The following is a 24,856-nucleotide window of genomic DNA, read 5'->3' on the forward strand; positions in this document are numbered from 1 at the left end:
TAATTGGTGTTATGCTTTTCAGGTCGGTACTGTTATTGGAGCACATTTTTTAATTCGAACCTCGCTTTGGATAAAAATGATGCACAGTTACCAGATATTCATTATAGTTTACAAACCATTGACGTACAGACGGTACTTTAATCGACGTATATTATCTTTATATATGGTGTTGGTGTTTTCTTTATCTTTCACTTTAAGTTTATTTCATTTCCTTGATCTCGATTTTGAGAAAATATATGTTAATGACAAAAATTCCAATCAATTCGTCGAAGTATGTCGAGAGCCTCAAATCTTTTCTGTGAATTTAGCTAATCAGGCAAAATACAAAGTCCTTGAGACAGCCGATTACATTTGTTCAGCGGTGCTTCCATTCATTTCCCTCACGATCTTCTGTATATCAGTTGTAAGGGTAGTTAGACAACAGACAAAACTTTGGAAGATGCAAAACAAAAACATAACGACAAGAGAAAAGTCTACAAATAGATTGGTAAGGGTCAATGTGTTATCTTTTATATTTTCTGCTGTACTCCTGTCACCAAGGCTTATACTATCCGCAATCGAAATGTTTACAGAGTTCGGATCATCGGTGTTATATATTGTATTATACTCCAGCTTTATTTTTAACGTTTGTTATATCTGTTGCATTCCAATCACACTTTTTATGTTTAGCTGGCTTTCGTCGCCATTTCGATATGGTATGAAAAGAGCATGGGCAAGAACAACTAAAAGTTGCAGGAAGAACACAAGTAGTGTTTCTGAAGAAACAACGCCTACCAGTAAAGTATCAGAAGAAACAATGCCTACCAGTAAAGTGTCAGAAAAACACTGAATGTTAATGTGTCTCGTCAATGGTTGTATTTCGTCATATCTTAATTTTTTTGTCAATTGGAGAATGTGTTGTGTGAAGATCTCATTTGAATATATAATGTATAGTTTTTGTGAATAAATATGTAAAAAATATTTCTTTAGTTTACACAAATTGCCTTATTAAACATTTTTTTATGTTGATAAATAATGTCGACTTCATCTTAAACTTAATGAAAAGGAGACACCTCAATCCAAAAGCATCGATAATATCAAAGTATTTATCACTCCAAGCATTTGTCATTATCTGTACGTAGTGACGCAAGACAAAATATACAGTATGAGCACAAAGTTCCAATCTGTTACGAAGTATTCATAATTATACTTAAATGAGACATTGAAATACCTCGAATGTTATTAAATAAGCTCTGACGGGGAAGAGCTAAATTAGCAGAATCAGGATGCAATATGCTGATTGCATTCACAATTCTTCTCTCCCTTATGAGTTTATGAAATAACAGACAAAATTGTCATTGCAAAACACTGAACTCTAAGTTGAGTGAGATCAGGCGCGTCGACGAGTCAAATTAATGTCAAATTGTCAGGTGTAATGTTGTCATTCAGTGTGTAACTATTTTGACAAACAAATACGTGTAATTGAAAACTCTTATACATTAAACTTACTGATAATTAGGAAGGAGGATACAATTTGATAACGTCAGTCAAGATAGTCATCTGTTATGTCTCTGTAAGGTCAAAGTATGTCATAATTGACATAAATGCTTGACCGGAAATGCAAAGCTGACTGAATTTGTCAATTTAATTTTTTTTACTGTTACTAGTAAATGTACTTTGAACATTATATTCGACTCACATTAACAAGTGTATAAGACATCTCGTCGCAAAATCTCTTTTGGGAAAGACTTCTATTCAATTTATTATGTTACAGATAGCAACATGAGGTTTTATTTTAGCATTTATCGTAGAGTTCTTCCTTAAAGGGGCATTAACTGTCAAATTCATATTCACTGATATGACCCAAATTCTCATATTTGATTTACAACATACTAAAACTCCTATTCAAATTACAAAAAGTCACAAAGATACAATTAGAAATGCATGGACTCGTTATAATGTATCAGCATGTCCTGCGTGTTTTTGACTAGACGCCATCTTATTATCCAGTGAGATGACCTCCGGAGACTGCCGACGGTCATAAAACACGATATAAACATAAATAAATATATAAATTGCCACTCAAGCACGTGCAATCGTCTAATAACGAGTTGTCTAGGTTTGTTTGATATCATGGTATAGATTACAAATGTATGTATATCATCGTTTTACCTGTATAAAATAATATTTTGTGGTCCGCATCAGTCAATGAAATGGTTATTCCTGGTTTCTCCCCTGTTCCACTTTTCATTCTTTTCTTTTTAATGAATGAACCACATGCTGAACACATGTCCACTAAAGGTTGCATGCATACGGATTTAAACGAGGTTGAAATATTGACTCGCAAGTCAATAACAGATCAGCGATGTTTTCTAACTTATTTTGCCGAAATTGAACTAGACTGTCTGCTAATAGCTACATATTATTTCTATATTCTACTTTTATAAATGTTTGAAACAAAAAAATCATATTTAATTTTTTTGTCTAATTCGTAGATAATGCCCATTTAACTACTTGAACTGAGAGACTTTATAAATAAAGATATGTATTTTCAGCTATATGACAGACAGAATGATGTCGCTTGATTATCGATATAAAAATTTCTTTATTATACTTTTTGACTCCCCAATGAAAGGGCCCATAAAAGAGCTTCATCATGCGTTCAGCTTCCGGTCAGTTCAAACTAAGCAGAACATTTGTTATATTAATTACTACGGGAGAGTAAAATATCCTTTTTAAAGGAAAAAATAAAAACAAATTTAAAAATATCAGCATAATCTTTTGATATCCAGCAAAGTTAAACAATTTTTAATTTAAGTCTCTCTTAGACAAGGACAAACATGTATAATAACTATCAAAATCAATCAACGTTAAGCAAACCCAAAGTATTCATTTCTTGACAAGGAACTTTCTTCTTTTAAAGTACCCGTCTTTGTAAGAATCGGGTGATTTAGAAAAAAATCAAAACGTGGCCGAAAAAAAACCCATCGACCTAACCACCCTATTTTGAAGGTACCCTCATCCTGAGTTAGAAATGGAAGGTCTTTCGTTTCTGCGTGTCTGGTAATTCGAGAAATATTTAGATACATTTTGGTTAGAATGATAGCAAATTACGGAGTTAGCTCCCCTTAATTGTTAAATTATTGTGCATTTCAATCAAATTATATCTTGAATTACCAGAACAGGAAAAGGAAACGAATGTTATATTCGTGCACTATTATACATTTTGAACATAAATTAATGTCAACTTGAGTGGGTTTTTGTTTGTCATGTTTTCACCCCTGCCTGATTCTTAGGCAGATTGGCACTTAAACACTTTCATCGACTTATATACATACTACATAATTTATTTCATAATGGGCAAAATCATAAATAGTATAGGCACTATTCTCCTAGTATTAACTATTCATCATTGTAGGCATAAAACCAATACTAAATACCAAATATTCCAGTATATTAAAAACTGCTGACTGCTTTGTCAAGTATACAATTTAATATTTTGAATGAATGGTATAAAATGCCTAATAAATATAAAATACTAAAGTGAATAGTCGTACGAAAACGCTGATTTAATCCAAAGAACGGGAAGCTATGTACTTCTATGTAAATTTGAAAACATTAACGTCCAAAAAATTTGATTTAAGGAGGTGAAAATAAACAAATCTGGAATTTGAAATTGATACTATAAAGAGTATTAGTTAAGAAACAAAATAAGCTAAAAATATTGATAGGTAATGGAACTCCTTTTCGAGATATTTGATTATTAAACTAAATAGCGGGAAAAGGCTGACTAGGACTTTAACCTTATATTTAGAATTGGCATTATTTTGGTCTCACATCGTAAGAACAGAAATCTAGGATCTGCTTAAATGTTGGTAATGACCTTGTATGAGCTATTGAAGTCTTCTATGAAAAGAAAAGTGGGTGATATGGGGCAAAATATATTATCCTGTTTCGTTGGAAAAAACCCAAGGTATCTGAACATTTAACAAAAATTCCTTAACCTGACATAACTACATCCTTAAATAAAGTTTCTCCAACAAATTTTGTTTTATCAAATTCCCCAAATTTAGTTCTGCTAAATCGTCCTTCATATAGACATCGTTTGAAGTGTCCGATTTTCAGCGTCCACGGAACAGGATATCGGACAGCACACAAGAACGTAGTATCGGTCTTCGCAATAATCAACCAATTGCCATCTCTCTAAATACCAGCAGCCGTATAATGGAATCTTTTCAGATCCAAGTATCATTTTGAAAAAAAATAAATTTAGTGTCTATTTGACGAAGGGTGTCATAAGTTTTTTATACAAATACATCGTATATAGATATTTAAATGTAAATACAGCTTTTCCGTTCAAGGACAGCAAACCATATCATATATCTTGTATAACAAATCATATTGACTTGTTTTATATAAAAACAACAAAATCAAACAGCAAAAAAAAACAGACAATAAAAACAAACAACAAACAAACAAACAAATCAAAACAACTCACAAAATAAAAAGATCAAAACAAATCGGAAATAACAAAATCAACAAACAACAACCCTAAACAAAAAAAATCAAAAACATAACAAAATAATCAACCACAACAAAAATGTTCTTTTAGAATTAATCTTACTTACTGAGTTGTTTGAGAGGAGACAAAGTATCGAACCACAGACACCAATAAGGGCAATAACTAATTCGGATAACAAACTGGGTTTTAACCACTCTGTAGATGGAACTTTAAATTGTCCATACAAAAAATCCAACAAATAAAGTTGTTATGTTTCCAATCTCCAAGATCTTGAACGAACGACCTGATTTCTAATAAAATAAAGCTCGATGCTTTTGACTTTCCGCCTAAGATGGAGGTATTAAAAATAAATATATATATATATATATATATATATATTGAGTATTCAAATCTTTATACTTTGCACATTATTATAAAAAAGTGATATGTGGTATGATTGTCAATAAGACAGCTTTCCAAGTAAAAACAACGTATAATGATGATCACACCCACAGGTTACCAAACGACATTCAATAATCAGCAAATCTTTTCCCGTTTAGTCATTTTTAAAAGGTCGTGGACTCAAAAGAATTAACAAAGGACAAAAGACACGAAGTACCAATATAACGAAACGTAATTCAACTTATACTAGTAAAAAGTAAAATAACAAAAATATCGAACTCCAAAATTCAAAACGGAAAGTCCCTTATCAAATGCATATTAAGTAAATAAAACGGGAAGTCACTTCTTTAAATGCATATTAAGTAAATAATCCAAGATCAGTATCAGTAACAACGTTGCTAAACTTAAACATTCATATAAGTAAAACATAGCTGAGAAAAGAATACACCAGATTGTTATCCCGAAAATTTATTTATCAAAGTTGTACAAAAATCGAACATGTAAAAATGTTGTTTGTTTATAGTTGACACGTGTTTGGTTATTTATAGTAAGGTCGGTCCATTTGGGATATTGAGTTCATGCACGAGTGAACTTATGTGATTCAAAGTCATTCGAGCCACTGAGTCAAAGTGTACAGTAGCATTTTGCCAGTTTCTCTTCAACATATTTTTTGGTAAAATGGCAAGTTCTGAACGTGAAGAAAGTCAACCTTTAAGACATAATGATACTGACATAACAGATAGAGATACGGTAACCAAAATTGCAGACTTAACCATAAACGATTTTTAACAGTATTTTGACAGTAAAATTGGTAGCCTAAAGAGGGAACTTAGAGAAGAAGCGACGAATAAATCAGAAACCTTGTCTAAACAGCTTAAATCAGAACATTCTTATAAGTTAAAGTTTAACGGTAACCAGTTTTAGCACGAATTTAATTTTGAAATTGATTATGAAGTATCCAGGATCAAACGTGCAGCCAAGCGTGATGAATATTCTAAAGTCGGGGATATTTGCCATGAAATTAAGGAGAAAATTCATAAGCGGAACAAGTGTATTAAGATCGCTGACAAGTCACCAGCAGGATGGGATACAGTCAAAGAATACCTGTCAGACGAGCTTGCTTCGGATTCCGAGGATGAAAAGAAAATTAGGTCTGCCGAAACACGAGCCTTGCGTACCAAGAAGCACAAGGAACATGAGCGTTTTAGAGATCAAGGTGATAAGTATTGTTTACATCATGTATAGTTTTTCATCATATTGAATGTAAACATTTTATAAAAATGAACATTTAGATACAATTCCGTACATGTCATTTGATTATGAAAAAGAATCTCTCTCTACATCTGTTTAGGGAAATGAGAAGAACATATATAATTATTGGAAAAATAATGATACAAATTCAATTGTTTTAGACATGATTGATAATGGTTATTCTATCCCGTTTATCACGATTCCACCAGTTATACTGTTATATTTAACAAGAACTATATAATAATGCTGAATTTGTTTCAGAAGCTAATTCAGAGCAAGGATTTGTATAGACTACAAAATTTGTTTATCCTTGTTCAGAGCTATTAAATAATAACTGTATTGTACAGACCTTAGTATTATTAATTCACTCACTGTTTCGGTTCAAAGGTCTGAGAAAAGGAGGTCATTTGTTGACCTACGTGTAGTTAAACAACACGTTGGGAATAAATAATTCAGTTCTTCTTTTGATGGTATCCAGTTAAAAATCTGATTTTTAATGATTGCTAACTTTTAAAAAAGTTAGAAAAAAGGCAAATAGCAATCTGACATGCGCAGATGATATTATGTATAGTTATCATGAGCTTTAGCTAAATTATAATGCATTTACCAAGAGTTTTATTTTGATTATTGTTGCTTAATATACCACTGGGCTTGATACTAGATTTCTTTCACGCTGAGTACATTTTTAGAAACTATTCGTCTTAATCACTTGGCTGATTGATTGTTAAATCTACTGCATGTGTTGGTCAATATTGAAACCACGTGCTCCTGACTGGTTATTATTGAAGCCTTTATGCTGATTATTATTGACGCCACTTGACTTGAACCCACTGGACTGTTTGTTATTGAAGCCACTGAGCTGGTTGTTATTGAAGCAACTGGGCAGGTTATTGAAGCCTCTGGACTGGTTGCTATTGAAGCCACTGGGCTGATAGTTATTTAAGCCACTGGGCTGTTTATCATTAAAGCCACTGGGCAGGTTGTTGTTGAAGCTACTGGACTGGTTGTTATTGAAGCCAATGGGCAGGTTGTTATTGAAACCAGTTGACATGTCGTAATTGAAGCCATTGGGCTAATAATTATTTAAGCCACTGGGCAGGTTGTCTTTGAAGACTCTGGGCAGGTTGTTGTTGAAGTGAAGACACTGGGCTGGTTGTTTTTGAGGCCACTGGACTGGTTGTTATTGAGGCCACTACACTGGTTGTTATTGAAGCCACTAGGCAGGTTGTTGAAGCCATTGGGCATGTTGTTATTGAAGCCACTGGGCTGATAGTTATTTCAGCCACTGGGATGTTTGTCATTAAAGCCACTGGGCAGGTTGTTATTGAAGTCACTGGGAGGTTGTTGTTGAAGCAACTGAGCTGGTAGTTATTGAAGCCACTGGGCTGTTTATTATTAAAGTCACTAAGCAGATTGCTATAAAAGCGACTGGGTGAATGTTAATTAAAACCACTGGACGATTGTTTTAGACACTACTGATTGTTATTGAAGCTATTAGGCTGAACTTCAGAAATACGTATATTATTTGGTATGAAAAAGCTAACTAAACAAACTTGTTTAAATAGTTATATTAAAGATGCTGACATACACCTTGATTAATTTTCGTTAAAATAACATTCACTAAGAAGTCCAATGTTCATAAGTTTCGAAATGATTCCAGACGTCTTTCATATACAAGAGCCAGGGATAACACCGGTATTTCTAATAGGATTTTTTTATGAAGCATAACAGGTTAAATCGGACAGAGAAAAGGATGGTTACGTTAGAGAAGACTTTAAAGCACAAAATCTGTTTATCAAATCTAGGAATTCAATAAATATTCAATGCTATTTTCCCGTTCTTTGTGTTTCGAGCGCACTTGTCTCTGCAAGTGGCGTCTCCCATGTGAGAGTTTGTGGTTATTTGATAAATATTTTATGTTCGTTTGAGTTTACGAATTTGAATTTAAATGTATTTATCAAAGTTGTACAAAAATCGAACATGTAAAACTGTTGTTTGTTTATAGTTGACACGTGTTTGGTTATTTATAGTAAGGTCGGTTCGATTGGGATATTGAGTTCATGCACGAGTGAACTTAGGTGGTTTAAAGTCATTCGAGCCATTGCAGTCAAAGTGTACCGTAGCATTTTGCCAAGTTAATAATATTCTTAATTATATTATTTATTTTCAGATTTGTAGACCACTAGTTTTGGGAAACCAGTACTAGCTGCTTAATTTCGGTGTCACGAACTTTCCACAATATTATACCTATATTAATAATAAAATGTGCGCTTGTCTCTGCAAGTGGCGTATCCCATGTGAGAGTGTGTGGTTATTTGATAAATATCTTATGTTCGTTTGAGTTTACGAATTCGAATTTAAAAAGACATTATCAACCTCGTTCTCAGCTCGTGCTCGGTTGACAATGTCTTTCTCTGGGCAACAATTTGCCTGAACATTAAATGTCCTGTTATAGTCTTTTAAATTTTTATTTTTGTTTTATATATGTATTTTGCCATCGAAACTTTAATACCCTGTCACATTTTAGAATTGTTGCCAATATTTAATCGAATGAGGAATATTCCGAAGAAACAAGATCAAATAAGCCCGAACCGACGTCTAACCCAGTCGCGCTTCAAACTATTCTTTGGACATGAAAATATACAAAACATATATTATTATTCAATTAATTAATCCGTTATTATACAGCAACCAAGGCATGCACGCGGATTGACAATCCCATTAATCTCTGATAGAATTACCACGTAGCATCATGCTAATTAATATATAACCGCCTTTTTCAAAGCGTCATCGATCATCTTACTTCTTCAACAAGTGAATATATGTGTACATTCAAACACAACAGTCTTCCTGGACTAAATTTGGTCGATTTTCTATATTGGGGCGGACATTTTTACCTATTATGTCTGTTTGGTTTGCTCACACATTGTTGTCAATATAATGAAATTCTAAGCGACTGTCATACAAGTGAGAGGTTTAGCTAGCTTTAAAACCAGAGTTAATCCATCATTTTCTACATAAGGAAATGCCTGTACCAAGACAGGAATATGACAGTTGATTTCCATTCGTTTGATATGTTTGAGCTTTTGAGTTTGCCATTTGATAAGGGACATCCGTTTTGATTTTTCCTTGGAGTTCGGTATGTTTGTTATTTCATTTTTTTTCAGCACAGAGAAATTAATAGAAATGTAAGCATTTTCTTTAAATGTGTTCTATATTGCTTAAATATTTCTTGATACCTGTTTGATGTTAACCTCGGGGAATAGACTTTCACAAACGTGTAATATTTTGAAAACATCACCATTTGTAGATTCATTACTAACTGTGGTGTGTCTGTCGTCATTTTTTTTGTGTTTTAAGTTCCAAAAAATCTACACATCTGAATACATCTTTTCTATTATATAAATGACTCTCATCAATGTATTCGAGTTCTTACTGTTAAAATTGTTAGAAAAGGATCTTTTGCGAAGTAAGATTATCATCTTTTCCTAATTTATGTAAAATTTAAACCCATCACTCATCTCATTATCATTATTGCTCACTCTGTTGTGAGATTTTTATTGTTATTAATATTACGAGCATGAAAATACGGATATTGTTTGATTAGAATTTGCAGTTATTTTTGAAATCATTTTAAACTATGGAATACATCCCCCTCAAGCAAAATTCTGATTCATTGTCTGGATTTTGGCTTTACTTCAGGTCCTTTTTTGTTTGATCTGCTTTTCAACATTTGTATTTGATTGCGGATATTCAAATATTTTGGCATTGAGCGTCACTGAAGAGCACGAGTTGTCTAAATGCGCATCTGGTGAATTAAAATTGGTACCGTTTATGTTATTAAAATTGTAATTAAATGTAAAACATTGCATGCTACTTTTATTTTCTGTACATGAATTAGAGGTAGAAAATAATGAGTGGTACCCCTCGTAAAAGGTTTAGGAAATAATATCAATGAGAAAAATAGAAGGAATAATTCAAGCTTAGCAGTTAAAGCTGTCAATGTATGCATTAACATTTTTTTAAATGCATATTTAATTTGAAACATAAACTGTAATTAGGAAGAAAAATTGGGGAAAAATATTTATTTTTTTAAATGAAATGACTTAGAGTTCAAAGGTGCAAGAGAACAAATTTTAAAATTCTTATTCAACATAAATACGTACAGATTTTCTTTCAATACCATCAGTATTTTCTGCTATTTTTCATCAATCCGTAACGATTTGGTTTAGAATTATAAGGGTAGACAACAAATCCCTATCAGGTGATATTGGCGGTTTATGTATATTCCTAGTCTTTTGTATAATTTTTGTGTAATGGACATCTACCCAAAAATAAAAAAAAACTGAAATATGCCCCCAGAAACATGGCTGGAGGATGTTTGAGACAGAAACTAAAAACAAAATGACAATAACTTCAAAAGTGAACTTCAAAAATTTATTTGTATTCGTTTATAAGATCACATATAGGACTTGTTATCTATTGCCATGACTTTACCTCTGTTTGTACAATTAGTTTGGCAGATCTTCTAATTTAAATCAAATCTTGCCTAAATCCTCTGCGGGTTCAATTTCTTTTCAGTAACAATGTTTTAAAAAAATAAGGAGATATCATATGATTGCCAATGAGACAACTATCAAAAATAGACCACATAAAGTGGATGTTAGCAACTATAGGTCCCCGTACGGCTTTGAAAAATGCACACTACCCACATCATATAGCTGACAATAAAAGGCCACGATATGAAAAGTATTAACCCATTCAAACGAGAAAATAACCTGTCTGATTTATAACAAATAACAAATATGACAGACACGAACCAACAACAACCATGGAATTGCCTATTTTCAACAGGAACCAATGTTATTTCAATGTTGAATTGTGAGGTTGTTTTAACCTTTATTCAATCAAAAATCAACGTTGTAACAACGTTGCAAAATAGCGTTTTTAAACGTCATGTCAACTTTTAAAACTAACAGTTCATATAACGTCATTTTTAGGTTGCAGATTATACATTTCAGCATTGTTTAAACGTTGAATTGTCTGCTAGGTAAGCATCACTCGAGTAACGAAAGATAAATTTTCATAGCCAAATTGGTCGAGTGGTTTATAGCGGTGGACAAATAGTAGGTGTTGTTATTGCTATAATGTTGAGTTGTTGTTTCATTGAAGTGTACCCAACTTCAACGTGTATTCCTAAGGACGAGTGGGCAAAACACATTGAACCGATTTGTTTGTGTAGGCATAATATCATCCTATGAATCTTTCAATCAAAAAACCATTTCACACCTATCAAACTTGTACTTTAAACACGGAGATTTTGTTTCAAAAGGGACATAATTAGAAATTGACGTACTTGATGCCCTATACATCCCCATATTTAGATCCCTATAAATCTTCCCATACGAAAATATTTTAGCAGAGTATATGAAGTTTGCTAAAACAAAGTTCATCATATCATTTGGTAAGTGTTTTTTTAAACTCAAACGATCATCATTTTTTTTTATCGTGTAATCCTTAAGTCTTTGAAATGATTAAATAAACTGTTCGTCCGTGTAAAGTAAGAACATAACTTTTGTTGTTAGCAGTTAAGGAAATTATTCCCAACTATTTTTTGGGGAACAAATAATGGTTTCATCCATTTATATACTTATATGGAGTTATTTCCATTCAGTACGATAGGTATTTCAACTCGGACGATACCAACTTTCAATGAAATGTGCTTCAAGGTATAATATAATGCCCCGTGAAAGGTAATTATTTCCCTCGATTAATATGCAAACAATAGTTCATTTGATAGTAATTGTGTGATGTTGCCATTGGAGTTTTATAGTACAATTTCTAATCTTTAATAATTTTGAGGTTTTAGGCAGAAACAATCCTTTCTCTATTTGTTAAATCGAAATATTAGTATCAGAAAACTTCTTTCATGCACAGTTGAACTTTCGACACCAAAAGTTCTGTTAATTTATCTCTATAAAAAGAGACATTGTGTGAGAAAAAATTGAAAATGCAAAAGTTTTCTTAACACTTTTAAAACAAGCTAAATTTTATCACATTCATGTGTAGGATTATTGAAAAACAAAAGCATAAAATCTTGTAGATTTTCGCCATATTGGAAATAGTACTATGACCTATGGATGTTCGTTTTTTTTTTCGTGTTACATTTACATTGCGTTGTCGTGCTATCTTCGTGCCACTTTATGATTTTTTACAATTATATATACCTTTTTTCACTATCAAATTACAAAATTTGGAATGTCACTGGAAAACGAGGATATATTGGAAAGTTACCGAAATTTAACCTTTCAATATGCCATAAACGGACCCTTTCAATATGACATAAACGGACCCTTCAAAGAGTTATTTCAAGCATTCTGAACGTGCTGAGAGCGTGGTACTCTCTCGACACTAGGCATCGGATTTACAGTCACCATTCTGACCCGACGTGGCTACGAATTTGTAAATCCTACACAGCGTCACTTTGATGAGGGATGTTTTTGCCAGTCGAAAGAAGACCAAGGGATGACCATATTTCTTTACCACAGTCAACCCTGATTAAGTTTGTTTTATGTTGTTGAAAAAATAATCTGCTTTTCCGCTTTTAAAATGTCATGAAACTGGATAGAAAAAATACCAGCGCGTTTTATAAAGTTAACATGTTCAACAAAGAACACATTAAAGATAACAGGATTATAATTTTGTACGCTAGACGCGCGCTTCGACTGCAAAAGACTTACCAGTAGCGCTGGAATCAAAAACGTAAGTACGACGTTGAAGAGCATTGATTATCAAAAATTCCGAAAGGTTTTGCTAAATACAGCTACGGTTATCTATTCCTGGTGTGGAAAATCCTTAGTTTTTCGAACAATTCAAAGTTTTGTAAACAGTTAATTTATTAATATTACCATATCGATTGAATATTCATGTCAACAGAGACGTGCTGACTACTGGAATGTTGATAGCATCGAACAGGAAACCTCAATTACTTATCAAGTGACATGTATTTTTCATATACCGAAACAATAAATTGTTACTTGCTTCAGGACAGTGATTTCCAACTTTATATCTAGACTTGTGAATTTTATTTCACCTTTTAATTGAATTGTTTGGCGTGGTTATTCTAAACTCATAAGAAAGAAAAATATGTGAATGTGCTCGGTAAAATTGGATACAATTTCCTCCAAACTGTTTGCAGAAAATGGTATTTTTTACGGAAAGAATTGTGATCACAAACAACAAGTTCAAATACGTCCACCAAATGTAACACATAAATTGGCAATCACAAATCAAACATATTGATGATGTTGTCAATTTAAAAGAACTTTTTGTTTGAATCAGTGTTAATCTTTTTAAAATCTATTTTGCCCATTTCTCCTAAAAAATAGAAGCCAAATGGTTTATTCCATTCCATGAGGAGAGGGACTTAGATTTTATGTACTCGAATAGATCATCGTACCTTTTCACTGTCAACGTCTGATTCACATCGCACTGAAAGTATTGCCAACACCTGATTCACATCGTCCTTAGCGGATGATGTTTCAAAATAACTCTTACGCTCGCTTTTAATTGCTGATAGATACAATAAATTTTGTCAATTGGAAAGGGTTATCATGGACCATTTTTGTAGACCAAGCAAAATAACCTGAATAACCAGCTTTCTGCAGGAATGCTAAAAAATATAGAAAGCCAAAAATACAAAACGTTTGGTCAAATTTAAACCTCGATGGCAAAAACAGTAAAGACAATTTGAACTAAATTTTCACTGGTAAGAGAAATAATTTAAAAAAAAACAATGCCGTTTATTTCTGTCCTTTGAACTGATTCTTATTTTGGACATTATTAACTTTTATGCAAATAGAGATATGTTGGTTTTCCCGTTTGAATGGTTTTACACTAGTAATTTTGGGGCCCTTTATAGCTTGCTGTTCGGTGTGAGCCAAGGCTCCGTGTTGAAGACCGTACTTTGACCTATAATGGTTTACTTTTATAAATTTTGACTTGGATGGAGAGTTGTCTCATTGGCACTCATACCACATCTTCTTATATCTATATGATTTGGATCTAGAGTACAGACATAAAGATTTAGGAAATGTGATTTTCAACTGTTACTATATGATTTTGAAACAAGAAAATTGACACAAAAAGATATTACAAAACATCATAGTGATAAAGCATACAGATAAGCAGAATGCTGGGTAGACAGACTACTAGAAGTATTTGACACGCCACTTGTGAATTTTCTGCATTAAAACAACATTTTAGATGATTTTGTACAGAATTGACAACAAACAAATGTTTGGTGTCATATGGTCTCTTACGTATATGTTATTATTCTAACTATAATTGCAGGTCTTTTTCATTAACAACAATGGAATCATCGAGGAACCTGACAGGTTATTTGAAAAACTTTGGGTTGAGTGTTAATGATATAATGGCAATGAACGACGACCTCCTATTTTGCCCGAAGAAAAAAACTGAAGAGAATGCCCAAATGTTTTACAAGTACTTTGAGCCGTGTATGTTTATTGTTACTATGTTAGCCGTGTTACTATGTTTGATTTGGCATATGAATTTGATCCGAATAATGAGAAAAGCAGATGGTTTCATTAAAAAGTACGGATTCATGGTTCTTTACACAAGTCTTGATTTACTTGCGATTAGCATCCAAGACGCTTTTCTCATAGCTTTCCTTACCCGACAAGAGAACTATGTAGAATATAATTGGTGTTATGCTTTTCAGGTCGGTACTGTTATTGGAACACATTTTTTAATTCAAATATCAGTTTGGATAAGAATGATGCCCAGTTTCCAGATATTCATTATAGTGTACAAACCATTGACGTATAGACGGTACTTTAATCGATGTATAGTATCATTATATATGTTAATAGTGTTTTCCTTGTCACTCACTATAAGTTTATTTCATTTTATTAATCTCAAATTTGAGAAAACATATGTTATTGACAAAAATTCCAAACAGTTCGTGGAAGTTTGTCGAGAGCCTCAAACCTTCTCTGTGCATTCGACTAAAAATCAGGAAAATATAAAGTCCTTGAAATAGCCGATTATATTTGTTCGGCGGTGCTTCCATTCGTTTCCCTTACGATCTTCTGTGTATCAATTGTAAGGGTAGTTAGAAAACATACAAAGCTTTGGAAAATGCAAAACAAAGAAATAACAGCAAGAGAAAAGTCTACAAAAAGATTGGTAAAGGTTACTGTTTTATCCTTTATTTTTTCTGCTGTACTCCTGTCACCAAGGCTTATAATATCCGCAACCGAAATGTTTACAGATTTCTCAGATATCGTTCCATCGTTTGTATATATTGCTTTATACTCCAGCTTTATCTTTAATATTTGTTATATCTGTTGCATTCCAATAACACTTTTTATGTTTAGCTGGCTTTCGTCGTCATTTCGAAATGGTATGAAAAATGCATGGGCAAGAACAACTAAAATTTTCAGGAAGAGCACAAGGAGTGTTTGAGAAGAAACAACGTCTACCAGTTAAGTTTCAGAAAAAAAAATGAATGTGTATGTGCCTCGTCGTATTTTGTAATATCTTAATGTCTTTGTCAATTGGGGAATCTATTGTGATGTAGATCTCATTTAAATGTAATGTATAGTTTTTATGAATAAATATGTGAAAAATATTTCTTGAGTCTACACAAATTGCATGATTAAATATTTAGTTATTTTGACTTAGACTTCCTGAAAAGGAGACACCTCAATCAAAAAGCATCGAGAAGATAAAATATCTGTTACACTTGCATTTTTCATCATATGTGCGTACTGATGCGCAAGACAAACCATATAGTATGAGCACAAAGCTACTATTTGTTACGAAATATTAATAATTATACTTAAATTAAACAATGCAAAGCCTTAGATGCGGAGCTTGTCATTGAATCAACTCTGACGGTGCAGAGCTACATTTGCAGAATCAGGATGCATTATGCTGATTGTATTCACAATTCTCTTCAGTCTAATAAGTTTATGAAAAACAGACAAAATTGTCATTGCAAAACACATAAACTCAAAAACTCAAAACTTACAGATACGACCAGATGACGGACACTAAATGATAGTCATAGCCCTTAGTGTCAGGTGGTAACACAGATCCAACACCATAATTAACATATACTTCCCCTAAACTTTAACACAGCAATTTTATGTCTCCAAACTTACTTTCCTTAGTTGATTGCTGCCTTTCTCGTCGGCTTCATAAAGGGTAGTAGTGTTCTCTTACAATTCAGACGCATTAGATGTTAATAATGGTGTTCTCTTTATTCAACCCTAGGATAACCGAAGGAGAACGTCTGTCGTAAAGTTGTCACAAAATACAAATATGTAGATGCTACTGCATGCTAAGTATGATAATCCTTTACAACTGACAAAAACAGCTGATATGCAAAGTAGTCCATCTACATGTCATTAAACATCATGAACTGTGTCACAACACTAGATGAAGACAACAAGGAAATTAAGCATCACGGAAGTGACGAAAGATAATTTTTTATACCCAAATTGGTCGAATGGTCTATAGCGGGGGACAAAGAGTAGGTGGTGTTATTGATTAAATGTTGAGTTGTTGTTACATTGAAGTGTATTCAACATCTCCTTGTATTCATATTTCTTCAGGACGAGCGGGCAAAAAAAACATGAACAATAAAACAGTTGTGCTTAATTGTGTAAATTCGCTGACCAGGAATTTCAGCTACCACATAAACATCGATAGGTTTGTGTAGGCATAATAACATCCTATGAATCTTTAAATCCAAAAACTAATTAGGAAAAAAACATTTCACACATATCAAATTGTACTTTTAACACGGTCATTTTGTTTCAAATGGGACATAATTAGAAATTAACGTACTTTGCAACTTGATGCCCTATACATCCCCATTTTTAGATCCCTATAAATCATTCCGATACGAAAATATTTTTGAGTGTATATGAAGTTTGCTAAAACAAAGTTCATCATATCATTTGGTAAGTGTTTTTTTAAACTCAAACGATCATCATTTTTTTTTTATCGTGTAATCCTTAAGTCTTTGAAATGATTAAATAAACTGTTCGTCTGTGTAAAGTAAGAACATAACTTTTGTTGTAAGCAGATAAGGAAATTATTCCCAACTATTTTTTGGGGAACAAATAATGGTTTCATCCATTTATATACTTATATGGAGTTATTTCCATTCAGTACGATAGGTATTTCAACCTGGACGATACCAACTTTCAATGAAATGTGCTTCAAGGTATAATATAATGCCCCGTGAAAGGTAATTATTTCCCTCGATTAATATGCAAACAATAGTTTATTTGATAGTAATTGTGTGATGTTGCCATTGGAGTTTTATAGTACAATTTCTAATCTTTAATAATCTTGAGGTTTTAGGCAGAAACAATCCTTTCTCTATTTGTTAAATCGAAATACTAGTATCAGAAAACTTCTTTCATGCACAGTTGAACTTTCGACACCAAAAGTTCTGTTAATTTATCTCTACAAAAAGAGACATTGTGTGAGAAAAAATTGAAAATGCAAAAGTTTTCTTAACACTTTTAAAACAAGCCAAATTTTATCACATTCATGTGTAGGATTATTGAAAACAAAAGCATAAAATCTTGTTGATTTTCACCATATTGGAAATAGTACTATGACCTATGGATGTACGTTTTTTTTCGTGTTACATTTACATTACGTTGTCGTGCTATCTTCGTGCCACTTTATGATTTTTTACAATTATATATACCTTTTTTCACTATCAAATTACAAAATTTGGAATGTCACTGGAAAACGAGGATATATTGGAAAGTTACCGAAATTTAACCTTTCAATATTAGACGAGTGACATTAACCATTAAATTTTATTTTTAATGCACCCACCTAACATACGGCTAAATCATATACCATTCGAAAGCACATCATCTGCACTACCTTTTTTGCCCGGTCGTCAAAAATTCGTATGGTGCAGTTTCTGTCAAATCACAACGAAAGGTCAAGGGCGGACAACTTCTAATTTTACAAGAAGTCAGCATTGTTTGCATATTCTGTCTTCTGAATAATGATATTTTGTATGGACATATGGAAATCTGTTAGAACAGATGTTAATAGTAACTTATCAAAAGCACTTTGAAATATTAATGTCGGATTTTTAATAAATAGCGCTGTTTTCCAGAAATTCCATTGAAAATGACAAAAATGCATGAAAATCAAATTTTATATCTGTGATTCAACTGTTATTCACCATAAAACCAAATAACATATTTTATTTAGTGCTAAGGATGTTTTTGACATCATTAAACTACTGCAATTACGCATCATGTTAATTAAACAGCCAATTATAAACAACCATGCAGTTGTCCGAAATACCGCCATCTACAAGAAAACAGCTTTTTTGGCTGTTCTTTGTTAAAACAATTTGTATGTAGTCGATATTATGTTGAAAAACACAAATTTTAAAAGTGCAAAAATGTTAAAGGATAGAATATACAGAAAATTCGTGCATTTAGGGAAAAGTTTGGGAGCGAAACTTTGATAATTCAATATTTCAATATTTGTATGTTTTCTTGGTTGCTTATACTGCATCTTGCATTGAATGAGGAAGTGAAAACTATTATAAGCTAGCCACAGAAATGTTCCTCATGCCTGGCCAATTTGTTTAATCCTATCCAACTACGTGATTTATTGTAAATAAATTGAGACCCTCGCAATTATATTTACTTACATTAATTTTTGAATTGGGAAATCTAGCAATTCGCAATAACAATACATACATTTCCATTAATCAAATTTACTCCCTGAATAGTTTACATATAAACACATTTTAATATAAAGATGATTGATTGATTGTTGGTGTTTGACGCAATTTTCGGTTTAGCACTTTTGGCTTCTAAAGTATTTTGCGGCGATCAGTTTTAAATGGTTTAGGCCCATGGAATGTCCAAGGAACCACCGACCTTCGGAAGGAAAACTGGCAATCCCCATCAACAATACATTAGTTATAGCTATTAGTATCAAGGACGAAGTAACTGTGTAGGTGTCACAACACAAATATACCAATCAGCATTGATCACCTTTTGTAAAAGTAGGCAACCTCTTACCAAACACAGCAGTGTTTATGTTGATGTTTACTTCAGCTAAATGTTACAAGTAAAGTTTCTTAATAGATACAAAAATATAAATGCATTTGAACCACTTTTATTTCAAATTTAATTGGCCATGATTTTGCATTAAAATTTTAATGTAGATTTGCCACATAATATTTTCATTTTAGGCATTTAAAAAGAAGAGCACGATCTATTATTTTAGTAGATCATCTATTTAGCATTGGTTGATCATTGGCATATTAAAGATAGTAAATGTATATTAAGAATACATATGGTTAAAATGAAGTTATTTCATTCTAAAATATCTATACAATTGTGAGAAATAAAAAAATTGTGGTTGAATTTATCCAGTTTTTTTAATTGGTTTTATGTCATCTGATCTTAAATTATGTTCGTGGATATTTATTGTGCACTGAGCCCTCTGTTATTGATCTGACAGCGACTTTTTGCGATTTTCTCACTCTATTTTCATATTTTTTGGTTCAAGTTTCTAATGGTGCGAAGATCTCACAACAATAATAAGTGATATAAGTTGACATGAAAAAACCGTACAAAATGTTATGTATAAGTGTTAAAAACATGGGTTAAAACAATCTGACTAAAATTAAGATCAATCACGACTCGCCTGCTCATATATTGCATGAGAACAACGAAATCAGAGAACTACATTTTAATAAGATTAGGGTTAATTTAATGAGATAGCTTGAAAGCAGGTATGTTCTGGTAAATTTAAAGCGATTACTGTTTTTAGCGCTATTTGAATATGTCTATTATGAAACAAATCCCTTCACGTATAACCTCCATATGTGCACTTTGAACTTCCATAATTCTGCAAAGCAATGTCGAAGGAATATTGCTCATTACAATTTTGAGACTAACATATGGATATGTGAATGGAAAGAACAAAAGAAAAAAGGACGTAAGGACAAGATGATTCCTACATTTCCGCTATATCATATAAAGATAGATAGAGATGGAGAGAGAACTACGAGGTCTATCACAACTGTTTTCCAATCTTTTGATGTGTTTCAGCTTTTGGCTTTGATATGTGATAAGAGACTTTCTGTTTTGAAATTTCACTTGGAGTTCGGTAAATTATGTTGTTTTACTAACTTATTTTTTGCATCAATATCTGAGTTTTAAGTTCTGTTGTCTTTTTTCGCTCAGCTTGGAAATTTATGGTTTTCTTTTCTTTGATTGAAAGAAGGGATTAAATAATATGGAGGCAGTCTCAAACCATGGTCGACGAAAAACAGATGACAGCATGACCATGGCGAAAAATTAGGACAGACAAACAAATCTTCTTAAAACACTATACCGAATTGTGTGAACAATACATAAACCAGTATGGTGATTACAGTTGTTCATGAAGGTTATTCAATCTTAATTAATCTGAATTATTAATTTTCAGTCATATTTAATAAAACAACTAACAAAGTATATCATAATGAGTTAACATTAAAAGGAAGTCGTCCAATTTGACATTGAAAAGCGCATGGTACAGACAGTTTTCTTTCGAACATTGAACGAGCATAATCTTCGTAACATGTCTTTCCACATCGGGAAACTAATTTTTACCAAATATACTTCTTTTGTTCCTTTAAATTCTTCCATAACCTTTTTTTTAAATATGGTTGATCATTATCTGCCGATATTAGCAATATTATCTAGCAAACAAAAAGCTAAATGATCCCCATTTGCAGATGGTGTCTCTTTGTAACTACAAAAGCTTCATTAGAAGGCTCCATCTGGACCTACGTCATATTTATTGCAGTTTAAAATGATGAAAAAATTCCCTCGGTACATAAACAATAAATCTATTCTATTTTTGACATACAAATATTCAAATTTCAGAAAACATTTAGATTTTATTGCAATTTTTATCATTTTTGGAAGTTTTTTCAAGAAATGCAATTTTTTGTTAATATAGCGCAATCAACATTTAAGTTTGCACTTGATTTGAAATCATGGTAATTTGTTTTATAAGGTTTAGATCATTTTTAGGGAAAAAATGCCATACAAGTACCTGAAAATGGCATTTTGTGTAATTATAGCAAACATTTGGAATGCTCAGTTTAGACCTTTGACCTTGATTTAACAAAAATTGCACCGTACGAATTATTGACGACCGGGCAAAAATGAAAGTACAGGTAATAAGCTTTCGAATGATATATAATATAGCCGTATGTTAGGTGGGTGCATTAAAGGCGTTAACTAAGCGTCTTTTTGAAAATTGTCACTCGCCTATATGCCATAAACGGACCCCTCAAAGAGTTCTTTCAAGCATTCTGAACGTGCTGAGAGCGTGGTACTCTCTCTACACTAGGCATCGGATTTACAGTCACCATTCTGACCCGACGTGGCTACGAATTTGTAAATCCCGCACAGAGTTACTTTGATGAGGGATTTTTTTGCCAGTCGAAAGAAGACCAAGGGATGACCATATTTCTATACCACAGTCAGCCCTGATTAAGTTTGTTTTATGTTGTTGAAAAAATAATCTGCTTTTCCGCGTTTAAAATGTCATGAAACTGTAGAGAAAAAATACCACAGCGTTTTATAAAGTTAATATGATCAACAAAGAACTCATCAAAGATAACAGGATTATGATTTTGTACGCCAGACGCGCGCTTCGTCTTCAAAATACTTACCAGTGGCGCTGGAATCAAAAACGTAAGAAGGCCAAAAAAGGTACGAAGTTGAAGAGCATTGATGATCAAAAATTCCGAAAGGTTTTGCCAAATACAGCTAAGGTTATCTATTCCTGGTGTGGAAAATCCTAAGTTTTTCGAACAGTTTATTTATAAATATTACCATATCATTGAATATTCATGTCAACACAGAAGTGCTGACTACTGGAATGTTGATAGCATCGAACAGGAAACCTCAACCAGCAATTACTTATCAAGTGACATGTATTTTTCATATACCGAAACAATAAATTGTTACTTGCTTCAGGACAGTGATTTCCAACTTTATATCTAGACTCGTGAATTTTATTTCACCTTTTAATTGAATTGTTTGGCGTGGTTATACTTAACTTGTAAGAAAGAAAAATATGTGAATGTGATCGGTAAAATTGGATACAATTTCCTCCAAATTTTTTGCAGAAAATGGTATTTGTTGACGGAAAGAATTGAGATCACAAACAACAAGTTCAAATACGTCCACCAAATGTTACACATAAATTGGCAATAACAAATCAAACATATTGATGATGTTGTCAATTTAAAAGAACTTTTTTTAAATATATTTTGCCCATTCCTCCCCAAAAAAACTTGTATCTACGCTGATTTTGTTTTTATAGGAAAGACCTACTTCTTCAATCTGTCTGTAACTGGGAATACTAGTGTAAAGGGTAGAGAAGCCAAATGGTTTTGACCATTGCATGAGGAGAGGGTCTTAGATTTTATGTACTCGAATAGATCATCGTAACTTTTCACTGTCAACGCCTGATTCATATCGCACTGAAAGTGTTGCCAACACCTGATTCACATCGTCCTTAGAGGATGATGTTTCAAAGTAACTATAACGCTCGGTTTTAATTGCTGATAGTTACAATAAATTTTGTCAATTGGAAAGGGTTATCATGGACCATTTGTGTAGACCAAGCAAAACAACCTGAATAACCAGCTTTCTTCAGGAATGCTCACGAATTTAGAAAGCCAAAAATACAAAACGTTTGGTCCAGTTTAAACCTCGATGGCAAAAACGGTAAAGACAATTTGAACCAAATTTTAAATGGTTAGAGAAATGATTTTAAAAAACCAATGCCGTTTATTTCTGTCCTTTGAACTGATTCTTATTTTGGACATTATTAACTTTTATGTAAATAGAGATATGATTTGGATCTAGAGTACAAACATAAAGATTTAGGAAATGTGATTTTGAACTGTTACTACTAGTATATGATTTTGAAACAAGAAAATTGACACAAAAAGAAATTACAAAACATCGTAGTGGTTAAGCATATAGTTAAGCAGAATACTGGGTAGACAGACTACTAGAAGTATTTGACACCCCAATTGTGAATTGTCTGCAATAAAACAACATTTTAGATGATTATGTACAGAATTGACAACAAACAAATGTTTGGTGTCATATGGTCTCTTACGTATATATAATTTATTCTAAATATAATTGCAGGTCTTTTTCATTAACAACAATGGCATCATCGAGGAACCTGACAGGTTATTTGAAAAACTTTGGGTTGACTGTTAATGATATAATGGCAATGTACGACGACCTCCTATTTTGCCCGAAGAAAAAAACTGAAGAGAATGCCCAAATGTTTCACAAATACTTTGAACCATGTATAATCTTACTATGTTTGATTTGGCATATAAATTTGATCCGAATAATGACAAAAGCAGATGGTTTCATTAAAAAGTACGGATTCATGGTTCTCTACACAAGTCTTGATTTACTTGCGATAAGCATCCAAGACGCTTTTCTCATTGCTTTCCTTACCCGACAAGAGAACTATGTAGAATATAATTGGTGTTATGCTTTTCAGGTCGGTACTGTTATTGGAATACATTTTTTAATTCAAATTTCACTTTGGATAAAAATGATGCACAGTTTCCAGATATTCATTATAGTGTACAAACCATTGACGTATAGGCGGTACTTTAATCGATGTATAGTATCATTATATATGTTAATAGTGTTTTCCTTGTCACTCACTATAAGTTTATTTCATTTTATTAATCTCAAATTTGAGAAAACATATGTTATTGACAAAAATTCCAAACAAGTCGTGGAAGTATGTCGAGAGCCTCAAACCTTCTCTGTGAATTCGACTAAAAATCAGGAAAAATACAAAGTCCTTGAAATAGCCGATTATATTTGTTCAGCGGTGCTTCCATTCATTTCTCTTACGATCTTCTGTGTATCAATTGTAAGGGTAGTTAGAAAACATACAAAGCTTTGGAAGATGCAAAACCAACAAATAACAGCAAGAGAAAAGTCTACAAAAAGATTGGTAAAGGTTACTGTTTTATCCTTTATTTTTTCTGCTGTACTCCTGTCACCAAGGCTTATAATATCCGCAACCGAAATGTTTACAGATTTCTCAGATATCGTTCCATCGTTTATATATATTGCTTTATACTCCAGCTTTATCTTTAATATTTGTAATATCTGTTGCATTCCAATAACACTTTTTATGTTTAGCTGGCTTTCGTCGTCATTTCGAAATGGTATGAAAAATGCATGGGCAAGAACTAAAATTTTCAGGAAGAGCAGAAAGAGTGTTTCGGAAGAAACATTGTCTACCAGTTAAGTTTCAGAAAAAAAAAACTGAAGTGTATGTGCCTCGTCAATGGTTGTATTTTGTAATATCTTAATGTCTTTGTCAATTGGGGAATATATTGTGATGTAGATCTCATTTAAATATAATGTATAGTTTTTATAAATAAATATGTGAAAAATATTTCTTGAGTCTACACAAATTGCATGATTAAATATTTAGTTATTTTGATAAATAATGTCGACTTCATCTTAGACTTCCTAGCATTTGTCATTATCTGTGCGTACTGATGGGCAAGACAAACCATATAGTATGAGCATAAAGTTACCATTTGTTACGAGGTATTAATAATTATATTTG

This window comes from Mytilus californianus, unplaced genomic scaffold (genome assembly GCF_021869535.1).
Source record: "Mytilus californianus isolate M0D057914Y unplaced genomic scaffold, xbMytCali1.0.p SCAF_3, whole genome shotgun sequence".
Taxonomy (NCBI): Eukaryota; Metazoa; Mollusca; class Bivalvia; order Mytilida; family Mytilidae; genus Mytilus; species Mytilus californianus.